At 37.1% G+C, this 12,551-nt stretch overlaps 1 protein-coding gene and 1 long non-coding RNA gene across 3 annotated transcripts in view; both read left to right on the top strand.

Moving 5' to 3' along the window:
- Positions 1-12,551, top strand: part of LOC106088290 (serine-rich adhesin for platelets) — a 130,853-nt gene that overhangs the window by 68,287 nt on the left and 50,015 nt on the right. The window lies entirely within an intron of this gene.
- Positions 6,677-7,365, top strand: LOC106088291 (uncharacterized). The gene is made up of 2 exons (XR_009397041.1): positions 6,677-6,814; positions 6,892-7,365. It is a non-coding gene; the product is annotated as an uncharacterized LOC106088291 (long non-coding RNA).

The raw sequence follows: 12,551 nt of genomic DNA, 5'->3' as shown, positions 1-12,551 counted from the left end.
TGCAGTTTGCTAAACAGAGTCATATAGATACACTGGAAAAAATTGAAACTACTAGTGAGAGTGAAAAATTCTCAATTTTAAATAGTGTTACCTTACACTTATTGGAACCAAGTTAGGAGCGTGACATGAAAAATAATTAAGGATTTTGTAAGCAGCACGGAATTCCTAACATAGATTTTCTTTTTCGTGGTTACTTTTTAATATTTAGAGCGCTCAACAAACCGATTACTGGCTTAGGTGTATGTCTATAGTGGCATGGGGCAGATTAATATCTGCACCCTCTTTTCAACCTACCCTAATCTACTCTTTGTATTGTCTACAAACATTTTTGTGTGGAACTAAAAACTCCCTGTTAATGGTGAATCTTTGTAAATATTCTAGTCTACACTACTCTACACTACTATAAACTTCTCTAAACTACTCTATACTGCTCTACTCTACCCTACTCTACTCTACTCTACTCTACTCTACTCTACTCTACTCTACTCTACTCTACTCTACTCTACTCTACTCTACTCTACTCTACTCTACTCTACTCTACTCTACTCTACTCTACTCTACTCTACTCTACTCTACTCTACTCTACTCTACTACTCTACTCTACTCTACTATAATCTAATCTACTCTACTCTACTCTACACTACTCTATTCTACTCTACTCTACTCTACTCTACTCTACTCTACTCTACTCTACTCTACTCTAATCTACTCTACTCTACTTTAATCTACTATACTCTACCCTACTATACTCTACTCTACCCTACTCAACTCTACTCTACTCTACTCAACTCTATTCAACTCTACTCTACTCTACTCTACTCTACTCTACTCTACTCTACTCTACTCTACTCTACTCTACTCTACTCTACCCTACTCTACTCTACCCTACTCTACTCTACTCTACTCTACTTTACTCTACTCTACTCTACTATACTACTACTGCTCTAGCCTACTCTTCATTATTTCAGCCTACTCTGGCCTACTCTATACTACTCTTCACTCTACACAACTCTACTTGACTCTCCATTACTCTATACTACTCTACACTACACTACTATTCACTATTCTAGTCGACTCGACATTACTCTACACTACTCTAGTCAACTCTATACTACTCTAGCGTTTTAAAATTTCCTTGTATTAAGGTCCACAATTATGAGACCAGTACTGGGCTATGAAGCACTGGTATGGTTGGATGCCGTAGGGAAGAGGACGCGTACGAGGGAGTTCGAGATGGTCCAGAGACTGGCCTGCGTCGGGATCACAGGGGCACTGAGATCCGCACCGCAGGCAGGCCTGAAGGCGATACTGGATATGCAGCCCATTAGGGTCTATATTTGGAACTGCGCCGCCAGGGTCGAGCTTAGGCTGAGAGAGCTCGGCATGCTGAAAGAAGATGGTTGCGGCCACCGTTCGATTGTGGATGTTATGGATACAGAGGATAGACTGAGGAGGATCTCCAACTACCTGGCACCAGTACCGACTGCAGTGAGGGCATTCGCGATTCGTTTTCCTGAGGGGGACGAATGGAGGGCGGACTGTGTACTTGAGGAGGACGAGAACTCGATCTACACAGATGGCTCCAAGATGGGGTCAGGGACTGGATTGGGGGTTTACTCTGACGCATTCAATATCAGTATGTCTCTGAGACTGCCGGACGAGTGTTTGGTCTTTCATGCTGAGATCTGTGCCATTGCAGTGGCCGAAAGAGAAATTCTGGTAAGGGGTTACCGCCCTCGAAACTCAGTATTAATGTAGACAATATGGCCGCACTCAAGGCCTTGGGGTCGAGGATGGTAAGGTAGAAATGCGTGGCGGACAGTTTGGAATCCCGGGCCCACGATGTGACGCTGACATGAGTTCCTGGGCATGAGGGGATTCCAGGAAATGAGAGGGCGGACGAGTGCGCCAGGAGGGGTTCGTCTCTCTACGTGCCATTTGTCGAGCTACTGAACACAGTAGACGGGATGGCCAGGGAGGCGTCGGTGGCGAGGTGGGACTCGTAGATGGTCATCGACCGGCGGAGCGCATGGGTATACCGCACAATGACTTCTGTAGGAGTTGCCTCGATGAGGATGAGGAGGAGACTATTGAGCACTTGCAGTTTTCCTGTCCGGCCTACAGAGACGCAGACTCTCCTTTCTGGGGAGCCATTTCTTCTGTGATCTGGGTGAACTTGCAAACGTACCTCTGGTATCTTTCCTGAGGTTTGTTGAGGAAACAGGATGGTTCCAACGGGGGGTGCCACAATCTCCGGCGTAAGCACATCCATGCTTGCGTAGGAACGGGCGGTTCTTCACCTCCATCTCGGGTTTCTCCACTCCTACTGTCTTTTTCTTTTACTCGTGTATAACCTCTAGTACGAGGTCTCACATTTTCTTTTTCTTCCCTTTCTCTTTCTAGGGTACCACAATGGGCCAAACTGGCGTCCGAAAGAACTCACCTTTGGTGGGCAATCCCTTCAACCTAACCTTACGTAACCTAAGGTTCACAATCTTTCGCATCATCTGAGACTCTCCGATCTCATTTCCATTTTATTGCCCTAAGCAAGGAGACTAAATCTTTAATACATTAAAAAACACTGTTTTCGAAAAAGAGTTTCCAATTTTTCTCAGTGTTCATGCGTATCTCAATTAAAGAAGTCCCCTCATGGGGAATATCTTGTCCACTAGTCACATTTGTTTGTTGTTTCCCCAATAAGCAAAGTGTGAGTTTGTCCTAAACCCTTGTGCATTGAAACCTTTATGGAAAAAAATTTGGACGAATGGAGGGAAAACAGTGATCTAACAAAAGGGTTAACAAGGTTTTTAAGTTTTCTGCTTTGCTAAATACGTGTTGACATTTAAAATGTGAACAGATGTTGAAACGAGTGGCAGTTTTGTGGGACTCTTTTCAATATGAAATGGAAACAGTTGACTAATTTAATTAAATATTTTCCATTTAAAGGTCAGCGTTGTTCAGGCGACAATTTAGAAAAGTTCCTTAAAATGAAGGAAACGTGTAGTCAAGAGTTTTCCCTTCTATATTCATAACACCCACCTATGCTTTCACCGATGGCAATACCAATATGCTAAGCAAATAATCTTACAATGTGTAGGCCCCCTAATGCTTACATGTAATAGTTAAAAACAGTAATAATTTATTAAGTGCCTAACAACAAGAATAACAGTGGCATTTAACAAAGGCATATGCGAAAGAGGACACGCATATTTGACACTCCACAAAGGAGAAATCTTGTTCTCTTTGCCTCTCACTCCCTCTCTCTCTCTTATTCAAAGCAATGCTAACACAAAGCTACACCGACATTGAGCCCCGCTTCATTTACTTTTACGCCAACACACAAACACGCGTCAGTGACACACACGCGCCATCAAGGCGTGCAAGACGTGTAAAAATGAGTGTTTTTGATTTGCTTGTAAAAGTAAAAAAAAATAAATAAATGGAAGGAAGTGGTGCATTTGTTAGCAGGACAATAATAAATAATAAAATAAACCAAAACGAAAAGAAAGAATAAAACAAGGATAACCGAAAAGTACAAAAAAAAACTCATTAATTTCAAAACAATGCCCTGGGATACCATCAGTAACGGTAGTAGCGACAGTCTAAGAATGTTGGGATTTGAGGTGGGCAATGTCATAAAAGCTTAATAAGCCTGTCAATACCTGTGATGTAATTTTAAGCTTATTTTTCCTCAAAAAAGAAAACACTGAGATGTTAAAAGCATTGGCAAATACCTAAAAGTTGGATTATGGATATGGCAACCATCCCCTTGGTTTTCCCCAAAGGCATGGCCGTAGAAAAATGGAAGGGTGCGCCCCTAATAAATTTAATAGAGAAAAATACCAAAATTTTGGATTTTAAAGAAAATTTTGTCTAAATTAATTTGAAAGAAAATGTTGTCATAATAAATTTTGTTAAAAACATTTTTTTTCAACATTTTATTTCTATAGAATAATTTCAACTTGTTTTAGAAGTGCTCATCGGAAATTTTTATTTCAAAGAAAATGTAAGCAAAACCTCACATTTATAAAAGGTTTTGTATAATTATTTTGAGAAAATTTTGTTAAACAAATTTTTACAGCTAATTTTAAAATTTTATGTAATTGAGATTTTTTTAACTTTTTTATTTTTATAGAAAGATTTTACACATTTTATTTTCATAAACATTTCAAAAATATTTTTGTAAGAAAATTTTGGGATGGGGCGTCTTCCCAGGTTATATGACCCCCTAATTTTATACCGATTTCATGTTTTAGGGCATCATATGGCATACAAAATTTCGCTTAAATCGGTGCTCCCATCTTCGAGGCCTGGCGTTTTTGCAAATTGTGGTAAGGGGCAGGGTCCGCCCCGCCTTCGGATATCCACAAATGTAGTACGCAATTTTCAACTCTACCATCAGTGAAAATTTCATGAAAGTTAGTTCAGCCGTTTTTATACCCACCACCATAGGATGGGGCTATACAAATCTAGTCATTCCATTTGTAACACCTTGAAATATTGATCTGGGACCCCATAAAGTATATATATTCCAGATCGTCACGACATTCTGATTCGATCTAGCCATGTCTGTCCGTCTGTCGAAATCACGATAGCGGTCGAACGCGTAAGGCTAGCCGCTAGAAATTTTTTACAGATATTTGATATTGATGTAGGTGATTGGGGATTGCACATGGGCCATATCGGTTCAGAGTTAGATATAGCTCCCATATAAACCGATCTCCCGATTTAACTTCTTGAGCCCCTGGAAGCCTCGATTTTTCTCCGATTTGGCTGAAATTTTGCACATAGCGTTCTGTTATGACTTCCAATAACTGTGTACCGTCTGAATCGGTCCATAACCTGATATAGCTCCCATATAAACCGATCTCCCAATTTGATTTCTTGAGCCCTTACAAGCCGCAATTTGTTTCCAATTTGGCTGAAATTTTGCATGTGGTGTTCTGTTATGACTTCGAACAACTTTGCCAAGTATCGTCTAAATAGGTTTATAACCTGATATAGCTCCCATATAAACCGATCTAACGATTTGACTTCTTGAGGCTCTGGAAGCCGCAATTTGTGTCCGATTTGGCTGAAATTTTGCACACAGTGCTCCGTTTTAACTTCCAACAACTGTGGCAAGTACGATTGAAATCGGTCTATAACCATGTGTTGGCAGTATACATGCTGGTGGGTTCCCAAGATTCAGCCCGGCGAAATTAGCACGCTTTTACTTGTTGTGACTATATAGAAATTTTATTCTATGTGGAAATTTTTTTCCCATACAAAAAATTTTATCGTAATTTTTTTTTTAGAAAAAATTTGTATGAAAAATGTTTCTAAAAAATTTTGCCAAAATTTTATTTTCTCAAAATTTAAACTTTTATTAAAACGTTGTAATCGTTATATGTTATATATATTTGTTAAAATTAAAATTTTTCGGACATTATTTGTAGAAAAACTTAGTAAATATATTTTTAAGAAATTTTTTAAAATTTTACATTTACATAATATTTTTTCAAAATATTTTTTTTAAAAATTGAAATCTTTTTTTTTTTTAATTTTTCCACATTCTTTAGAAAAATTATTAAAATTTGTAAAAAAATTTTACAATTAGAAATTTTTTTTTTAAAAAATTTTGTCACATTTTATTTAGAAAAATTTTCAAAATTTTTTTATATTGTATTTTAGGAAAATTTACTTACAATTTGATTTTTTTAGAAAAATTTTTCAACTTTTTTTTTTGTTCAATCGTATGGATGGAGTAGATGAGGACAATAGGATTTTCTGCACCCCTTGCCTGCCCTACCAAGACAAACAGCTATATCATCAGCTAAAAAACACATATTATTTCTTCATAAATACTGATTGAAAATCTTATTATTTCTGACATGAAAAATGTTAAAAAAATAAAATTTTTGAAAATTTTTCAGAATTTTTTTTTTTTTGGAAAATTTTTGAAAATTTTTTTTTTTTTTCAATTTTTAGAAATATTTATTAAAATTTTTAGATAAATGTATTAAAACTTTTAGAAAAATTTATTAAAATTTTTAGAAAAATTTATTAAAATTTTTAGAAAAATTTATTAAAATTTTTAGAAAAATATTAAAAATTTTAGAAAAATTTATAAAAATTTTTAGAAAAGTTTATTAAAATTTTTAGAAAAATTTATTAAAATATTTAGAAAAAATTATTAAAATTTTAGAAAAATTTATTAAAATTTTTAGAAAAATTTATTAAAATTTTTAGAACAATTTTTTAAAATTTTACATTTACAGAAATTTTTTTTTTAAATAATTTTTCAAATATTTTTTTTTTAAATTTTTGTCAGATTTTGTTTTAGAAAATTTTAAAAATTTGTACAAAAATTTTACATTTACAAAAAATTTGAAAATTTTTTTTTTTTAAATTTTGTCACTTTTTTTTTAGGAAAATTTATTTACAATTTGATTTTTTCAGAAAGTTTTATCAACTTTTGATGTTTTAAATTTATTTATTTTTTGTTCAATCATATGGATGGAGTAGATGGGGACAATAGGAATCTCTGCACCCCTTGCCTGCCCTACCAAGACAAACAGCTATATCATCAGCTAAAAAAATCACTTTTTTTTTCTTCATAAATACTGATTGAAAATCTCATTATTTCTGACATTTTACCCTTAGCTGTTTTCAACAGTCCTCTACTCACAAACAACCACTAATTTTAAAATCATTTCCGTATTGATGAAATTTTAATACGTTTTCAATTTGTTTGATTTTTTATTTTTTGCTGCCTTGCTGAGAACACACGATTCGTTGATTTTTTCATTGTCCTTTGTTTATTTAACCGGAGGTATTGGATTGACTTTGGAAGTGCTTCCAAATCCCTCTTAGGCTAGTTTAATTTTTTTTTTAACATTTTGTATTTAGCAACAGGGCAAAAAGGAACCCCCATGGTGCCATTAAGGCAAAAACCCTTAAGGGGAAAAAATTGCATACAGTCTCAATCGGCGGGATGCGTTATGGGAATGCTTGCCATAAAGGAATAAGGAAAAAACTTATGAAATCCCAAAATTACCCCTATATGTGAGCAGAACCAATAGCAGGAAGGAGTGCTGTAGGTAACAGAGGCGATATGGGAAAAAGAGCAATCAAATGGTATGTGGCATGCCTCGCACACAAAGCGACTTTTCTTCAAATGACCACACATTTGATTCTCAGCACAGAAAAAAAAGAAAAAAAGGGAACAATCACACAACTGTTGCTCATATGGCTGAGAAAAATTGCAATCAATTGAAAAACGATTCTTAAACTGAGGATTTTGTGTAGAAAGCAAGCAATCTTTGCTTGCAATCTCTTAATCTTAAATGCATTAAACGAAAGAAAATTCCTGTGGATAGCTCACCACGGAGACTTTTTAATGGGCGTGTGAGGAAAATTTTAGAAAATACTTTCTCATTGTACAACAACTTCCAACTTTCAACTTTAAGATGCATAATTGGTCTTTAAATGAAGTTTTGTAGTGTAACGAAAACGATTATTACCACTACAAATGGGCTTAGGCCAGGGCAAGGCATATGGAAGGAAGTGTTTCCAGTGATTCGCGCTTTAAAGATTTTTAGTCTGATTTTCTATAGAAAACTAGGTTTAATGAAATTTAAGACCAGGAAAAGAAAGCGCAAACCGACAAAAGAAATTTACGGACATTACATTTTGATTAAATTGTTCAAGATTTAATTTTTATAGAAAATTTTGTTGAAATCATATTTTGCTAAATTTTGTTATTTTTCCAAAATTTTAATTTTCATAGAAATTTTTGCCAAAATTTTATTTTTTTGAATATTAGCTGAACCCACCCCGCTCCGTTGCGCCTTCTTTTACTCTCTAATATCGTTTTGGGGTGGGGACACTTCGCCCTGAATGTGGATATCGAATTCGTGCCACTGTAGCCCATGTCCGCCTATGACACTGAACACGCCTGCGTTCGAATCCTGGCGAGAACATGGAAAAAAATTGAAAGCGGTGGTTATCCCTTCTTAATGCTGGCGACATTTGCGAGATACCATGCCATGCATGGTAATGTAAAAAATTCTCCGCAAAGAGGTGTCGTAGTGCGGAACGCCGTTCTCGGCTTTCAAGAAAAGTTCCCTTATCATTGAGATTAAACTTGAATCGCAAAGCACTCATTGATGTGTAAGACGTTTGCCCCTGCTCGGCTCATGGGCAAATTTTTACTCTAATCCCAAATGGCTTTCTTTTGAGTCCTATATTACAGTATTGGTAAATAGTTCCGGTATTTCGGATGTGGGGTGACCACCCAGACACTTCACCCTAAAGTCAATACAAGCTTCGTGCCCAACATTTGAAAACATTTTACATGAGCCCCATATTGACATGATCCGTAAATAAGTTCTGTTTGAGGGTGGGTGGACCCCAGGGTCGTTATCCTGAAAATGAGTAACAATTTCCTACTCTACTCCCAAATAGCTTTAAAATAAGTCACATATTGCCATGATCGGTAAATACTTTCGATTAGGGAGGTATTTTGGGGTGGGGCGGCTCCCCAAACACATGGCTCTTCAATTGGATATCAAATTCGTTTATTTCTCTCAAGCACCTTTGGTTTGAGCTCTATATTGTCGTGATTGGTCTATATATCCATTAAGCGAGTTTTGGGCGGCCCCCCGAAGCACCCGACCCCAACAAGAAAAACTAAGTTTTGTCTTTGGTGACTGTAGAAGTGTAAAATAATTTCGAACGAATCGCATTACCAATCCCCAAGTTCTGGGGTTTTTGAAAATTAGGAAAATGAGAAATGCTTTTTAGGGGAGGGATGGTACCCCAGACATTTCGACTCAAATATGGATATCACATTCGTACTCCACTCGCAAATCGCTTTAATTTTTGCCCCATACTGCCATGGTCGGTAAATATGAACCGTTTGGGAGTGTTTTGGGACTGGGATGACCACCGGCACTTTTCCCAAATATCTATGATTTGAGCTCCATATTGCCATAGTTGAAAATGGGGTTAATTTTAGAGGGTGCTTTGGGGCTCTCCACCAAACACTTGATTCTAAAATTGGATATACAATTCGTTTTCTACTCTCAATTACCTTTCATTTAAGTCCCATATTGTCATAATGGGTCAATTAACCTATGTGAGGTATTTTTAGGAGTAAAAGCGCCACCTAGACTTGAGCGTAATTTTTAATGTCATATTCGTAGTCTACTCCCAATTACCTTTCATTTGAGTGCCATATAGCCATGGTCAGAGAATGTGCCCATTTGGTGGTATTTGGACCTAATTTTTATGCCATATTTGTAATCTACAGGCGAATACTTTTCTTTTGAATCCCATATTGACATGAACATCGAATATATCTGTATAGAGGAGTTTTGTGGTTGGGGAGGCCCGCTGGGTACTTAGAGCCAAATTTTAATACCGTATTCGTTTTCTAGTCTCCAATACCTTTCATTTGATATCCATATTGTGCCTACTAATCGACTTTTGGTTTTGGGCGGCGTTTTTGGGGTAAGGGGAAGGGTGCGCACCCCTTTCGATATCTAAAAATTATATAGCGTATGTTTCCTTCCAGACAAACCTACACAATCTGTGAAATTTTTAAGAATATCGATTCAGCCGTTTTTGATTCTAAGGAACAAACAAATAAACCGAGTCCCATATAGTAATGTGCCCATTTGGGGTGTTTTTGAGGGGGATGTATGGCTCCCTATACTTCAACCTGATTTTATATGCCAGATTCGTAATCTACTCCCGAATGCCTTTCATTTGAGCTCCATATTGACATGAGCGTTCAATATATCTGTTTGGGGGAGTTTTGGGGTTGGAACCGCCCGTTAGGGAACTTGGACCCAAATTTTAATATCATATTCGTATTCTACTCTCCAATACCTTTTAATTTGATACCCATATTGTAACGATGGGTCCATCTTTGATTTTGGGTGGTGTTTTTTGGACATGGGGAGGGCCCCCCCCCACCGATATCGATCACTTATATTGCCTATGTTTCCTTCCACACCGACCTACACAATCTATGAAAATTTCGAAAAAAATGAGTTCTGCGGAACAAACAAACCTTTCATTTGAGTCCCATACATTCTTATTTTTGGGTAGTACTTTTGGGAAAAGAGAGAGGGTCTGCCTCCCTACCGATATCGAAAAATTATATAGCCTTCGTTTCCTTTCAGACCAACCTACACAATCTGTGAAAATTTCAAGGTAATCGGTTCAGATATTTTTATACCCACAACCATAGGAGGGGGGTATACTAATTTCGTCATTCCGTTTGTAACACCTCGATATATTGATCTTGGCCTCATAAAGTGTATATATTCTTGAGCGTCTCGAAATTCCAATTCGAACTAGCCATGTCCGTTCGTCTGTCGAAATCATGATAGCGGTCGAACACGTAATGCTGGCCGCTTGAAATTTTGCACAGATACTTAATATTGATGTAGGTCGTTGGGGATTGCAAATGGGCCATATCAGTTCAGATTTGGATATAGCTTCCATATAAACCGATTTTTCCGATTTGACTTCTTGAGCCCATGGAAGCCACAATTTTTGTCCGATTGGGCTGAAATTTTGCGTATAGTGTTCTGTTATGACTTCCAACAATTGTGTCAAGTGCAGTCCAAATCGGTCAAGAACCTGATAAAGCTCCTTTATAAACCGATTTCCCGATTTGATTTCTTGAGCCCCTGGATGCCTCAATTTTCATCCGATTTGGCTGAAATTTTGCACATGGTGTTCTGTTATGACTCCCAACAACGGAGCCAGGTACGATCGAAATCGGTCTATAACCTGATATATCTCCCATATAAACCGATCGCCCGATTTGAATTCTTGAGCTCCTGGAAGCCGCAATTTTCAACTGATTTGGCTGACATTTTGTACATTGTGTTTGGTTATGACTCCCAACGATCTAGCCATGTCCGTCCGTCCGTCTGTCGAAAGCAAGCCAACTTCCGAAGGAGTAAATACTTCTTATTAGTGTAGGTCGGTAGGGATTGTAAATGAGCCAAACCGGTAAATGATTTCATATAGCTGCCATATAAACCGATCTTGGGTCTTAACTTCTTCGGCCTCTAGAGGGCGCTATTATTATCCGATTTGGCTGAAATGTTGCACGTGGTGTTTTGGCATTACTTCCAACAACTGTGCTACGTATGGTTCAAATCGTTACATAACCTGATATAGCTGCCCTAAAAACCGATCTTGGCTCTTGACTCCTTGAGCTTGTAGAGACCGCAATTATTATTCGATATTACCCAATGACTTCTACTATGGTCTTCAACATTCAATTCATTTATGGTCCGAATCGGACCTTTGTTTGCCCAAAAAGAGATGCCGCGCAAAGAACTCGACAAATGCGATCAATGGTGGAAGGTATTTAAGATTCGGCCCGAACTTAGCACACTCTTACTTGTTTTGTCAAAAATTTTGAAGCGAATTTGTTCCCCCTTAAACTTCAATGTTGCCTTTGTAGTTTTAATTCTATGATAATGTCATGACATTTAATGCAATGCCAAAATAAATTTAAATAAATTCAACTTGTTACTGTGTTTTGTTTTCTTCTCGTTTTTTGTCGTCGAGCTTGAACAGCTTGAAATCATTTTGAATTTAATTAGATTTTCCGTTTGGATTTCCGCTTTAATTCACTTGATGCAAACTCTGATTGCCCATGGCAAAGAGACCAGAGAGCTTGTATGACAGTCCAACAACCAGTGAGTGTGTTTGTAGTATGTGAAGTAACACTCCTTTTTGGACAATGATGATGATGATGCTGATGAGAATGATATCCCATGGTGACAATTTCATATTGTTATTTGATTGATTAAACAAAACCAAACAAGAAAGAACAAACAAAGTTCCCAAGTCTGATGAATGTTAAGGAAAATTATAAAGGAGCGCAGAAGCTGACATAGAGGAGGAGTAGAGGAGTTTTGGTGAAACTTTATTGTTTGTTTTTGATCTGAATGTGATAAATTAACAAAAGCAGATCATTGTTGAAATAACAAAAGTGTAAGAAAACAAAGATTAAACTTTTCATATTAGCTGTACTAAACAGTGAAACAAAAATCTTAACTTTTTTGAAAATTGGAAGAAAAACTAAGTAGCCAAAGAAGTGGAAGAGAATGGAATGGAATTACACCTTAAGGTAGGCGGCTACAAAGGAAAGGTGTCAATTTCTTTTCATGCCATAATGGAGATTATAGCCCCTGTGGGTTACTTCGACTGTGGCAAGTACGGTCCAAATCGTTCAAGAACCTGGTATAGCTCCCATATAAACCTATCACCCGGTTTGATTTCTTGAGCCCCTAGAAGCCGCAATTTTTGTTCGATTTGGCTGAAATTTTTCACATAGTGTTAGGATATGAGTTGCAAAAACTGTGCCAAGTACGCTCCAAATCGTTCAAGAACCTGGTATAGCTTCCATATGAACCTATCACCCGGTTTGATTTCTTGAGCCCCTGGAAGCCGCAATTTTTGTTCGATTTGGCTAAAATTTTGCAAATGGTGTTCTGTTATGACTCTCAACAACGGTGCTAAGTACGGTCCGAATC

Source organism: Stomoxys calcitrans, chromosome 2, assembly GCF_963082655.1.
Source record: "Stomoxys calcitrans chromosome 2, idStoCalc2.1, whole genome shotgun sequence".
NCBI lineage: Eukaryota > Metazoa > Arthropoda > Insecta > Diptera > Muscidae > Stomoxys > Stomoxys calcitrans.
This window is presented reverse-complemented; position numbering and strand designations above follow the sequence as displayed.